The following is a 3,879-nucleotide window of genomic DNA, read 5'->3' as shown; positions in this document are numbered from 1 at the left end:
GGTAAGGCGTTTCTTTGATGCGGGACCTTGATCTAAGACCAGACCAAATTTCTATCGCACTACGGACCGTCTGTTCCAGTGGTAGGAGTCCACTAATCAGGTGACCCCTAATTCAAGGTGTTATTCGGCCTTATGCTTATACCGTGTCTAGGAATGAATGGTTAGGGGGGGTCTTATAAAAACCTAATCGCAAACTGGGCCTGTGGAGTACCAGGGCCCCCTCCACAGTATTTTGCCCTTATTGCGCTAACCGGAGCAATAGCGCGGTGGACCTTGTGTTTCTCCGAGCCAATCAGCTGCCCTTTCAATCTCATACTTGAAGTTGAATAAGGGCGGGATTATGAAGATGTTGCTGATTGCTTTAAATTTTCACCTATATGGTTTCGCATTTGCGACAGTGTACTCTGTGCATCCTCGCCTTCGGCGCATCCAAATCGATACCGATCTGGCTTTATTGTTGCTGTTCCTTTTTGTGCTGTGATTGTTAAGAGTTTAATCTTACCTACCTAGTGTGGATAGTTGCTACGGTTAGGATAGCTCAGATCAATCTTCAGCACAAAAGAACAGCAACGATCAATTTTTGCAGACTTAAACCTTGTGAATCCGGTGTTTGCTACTTTCAGTAAAAATGAAATGGCAGATTCGCGTGTCATGCCTCGAGCATGTGTGCTTGTCAACAATGCAATCGTTGCTACACTCATCTCTGAACTAACCACCAGAGATGTATGTGCTATGACAATTGATGTATCTGTTGGAAACCTCAACAGGAAATATGTTTATTGTTCGGTTTATTTACCGCATGATGAACCATCCCCTACGGATGCTTTCTAACAAGTCATCGCACACTGCACTTTAAAAGGCCTTCCGCTAATTGTTGGCAGTGGTGCTATGTAATGCTCACCATATCATCTGGGGCAGCTCCGACATCAATTTGAGAGGCTCCAGTCTGATGGAATACTTAAGATCTTGTATTACTTAACAGGCTAGGCTAGGCAACCGCCCAACTTTCATAGTATCTGCTAGAGATGAAGTGACATAACGCTTTGCTCTAGCAGAATTAGTCATTAGCAGAATTAGAATCTGACCAATTGGCATGTGTCAGATGAAGAATCTTTATCCGACCATCGCTACATCTTTTTTGAATATCTTCGTAAACTTTGCGTTTCAGGAACCCCCGGTCAACCAACTGGGATCTCTTTACCGATTTGGTTGCAGCCAAATTTCATGGATACTCACCATCCATTGACCCTCCTAGTGATTTAGATGATGCCGTTGATACTACAACGACCTTCATCATGGAAGCTTTTGAAGAAGCTTGCCCTCTGCGGTCCGTGAAGACCACAAGAGGAACCCCTAGGTGGAACTCTGATCTGGCGAAGCTCAGAAAACAATATAGAAAGAGTTGGAACAGACGATGTTCTGCTGGATCGAAGGCTTCCAGGTCGACTCGCAAGGTCTACCAGAAAGCTCTTCGGTCTGCTGAACGATCCGGCTGGAAAAACCTTTGTACAAATGTTTCCAGTCTGAGTGAAGTCAGTCGGTTGAACAAAATCCTTGCAAAATCTAAGGATTTTCAAGTGAACGAACTTCGTTTGCCTAATGGCGACTTCACTTCCTCTGATGACGAAGTTTTGAAATGTTTATTCAGTATACATTTCCCCGGATGTGCGAATATTACATCTTCGGATGAACCTGATGTCTTTTCTTGTAGTTATAATTCTTTAGCTTCGGCTCGGAGTATCGTAACTGTAGAATCGATTGAGTGGGCACTCAATAGCTTTGCTCCTTTCAAATCACCTGGAGCAGATTGGATGTATGTATCCTATTTTGCTTCAGAAGGGATTTGTTTATTTCAAACATGTTTTGAAAAGCTACTTGTTTACAGTTTTGCTACATATTCCCAAATCCTGGAGAAATAATATTTCTATTATTATAATAATAATTATTACAGAAAAGTTTATTCCGAAAGTGGGTCGTGCGTCGTATCAAGAAGCACAGAGTTCAGACCTATCAGCAGTTTGACCTCTTTTCTTCTGAAATGCTTAGAACGCATTCATCTGGCCAATGTGCCTCTTCATGTGAACCAACATGCTTACCAATTTGGAAAGTCCATAGTGAATCTTTTACACAAAGTTGTTTACGATATCGAAAAGGCATTGGCTGAAAAGCAATCCTGCTTGGGTGTTTTCTTAGATATCGAGTATGCCTTTGACAATATGCCTTTCGATGCCATATTGGAAGCCGCACGGGGTCATGGCATATCTCCAATGATTTCCAATTGGATTCACCAAATGCTCAAAAACCGACATCTCTTCTCGACTGTGTCAAGCGGCGATTAGAATATTGAGGTGTTTGTGAGTGCCCCCAAGGGGGAGTCTTACCACCATCACCATCGTAGCAGATATTTACGCTATTGAGGCAACTCAATAATACATAGTGGTTTTCCTACTTATGGTTTGGCCGACGACTACATAACTTTGTTAGTCGCTATGTGCATCAGCACCCTTTTCGACTTGATGCAAAACGCTCTTCAGGTAGTTGAGGGTTTGGGGCATCCATTTAGTACGTCACACTAAAAATGAGAATATTCACTCCCCCCTTCGTACGGGTTATTTCTATACTTAATACACTACTTGTCACACTTTTCAGAAACCCACCCCCCTTTAAGCGTGATGTACTTTATGGATGCCGCCTTGGTGCCAATTTTTTTTTTTTTTTTATTAATGTGTATTTTAACTTATAGCTAATTCTACACTTCTTGGTGCCAATGTGGTGTTTTGGTAAATCCGAGTAAACTGTAATACATAATAAACTAAGGTAAACCCATTGATAAAGAATATAAAAAGAAAGGTGAAAACATACTGGAAAATGATAAAAACGAATGGAAAATTAAAATGGGCTGCAATATTGGTTCTAGTTGAAAAACTCGTATAAGTTTGAGTTATATAAAGCTTGTCCCGCATTAGTGCGAAATATATCTGGTCACTTTATTTTAGGACGGACAGTGATCTGAGATAGTGCCGAATCATAACGTTGTTTAGCCTTAAACAAGGACGCAGTCAGTGATTTACTAGATTGAAAGTAGCAAGCTGGATTTTTGTATGGAGAGATGATCAATTCTCCATTTCCGCAGTGAAACGGTGCAAACAGCGTGGGTATCATAATTCCTTGCCTAATTTGATGCTGTTTGAGCAAAAGTTTGGGTAGCCGTGGTGTTGTATTATTTATTTCTTGCAAATTAAGGCCAGTAGTACACAGGGTCAAATATTTGACAAGGAAAGAAATCAAGAAACAACATCAGTTTGACACTAATGAAAATTCGATCGAGTCAAACAAGATGTTTGAGCATTGGTTTCTTTTTGGACAAATATTTGACCTTGTGTACTAGCAGCTTAAGCAACACAGTTACAGTTACCCAAAGCTTTGCTCAAACAGCATCAAATTAGGCAAGAAATCATAATGCCCACGCTGTTTGCATAATTTCATTGCAGAAATGGAGAATTGATCATCTCACCATACAAAAATCCAGCCCCCTACTTTCAATCTAGTACTTCACTTATTGCGTCCTATTTGGATCATCATTTGTAGGTATTGCTAAAAGTTCCCGCTGCTATTAAAATACAAAATACCAATTCAGAAAAATTAGGTAAAGATGCAATTATTACATACGAACGAGTATACGTCAGCACAGTCGTATTACCAATTTCACTCTGCTGATAAATTTGACACCGGTTACGATAATAACTTGAAGTAACAAATGAACTAAAACACCCGAAAGCCTAGCAGGATGTTGGTGTGAATATGACCCGACAGGCTCGCTGAACTCGGTGCCCCTAGCTTAGAGGGGTTAAAATATTGAACAAACTAAAACACCGGATG

The sequence above is a fragment of the Aedes albopictus genome, chromosome 3, assembly GCF_035046485.1.
Source record: "Aedes albopictus strain Foshan chromosome 3, AalbF5, whole genome shotgun sequence".
Lineage (NCBI taxonomy): Eukaryota > Metazoa > Arthropoda > Insecta > Diptera > Culicidae > Aedes > Aedes albopictus.
The sequence above is the reverse complement of the archived record's forward strand: the minus strand, read 5'-3'. Positions refer to the sequence as shown.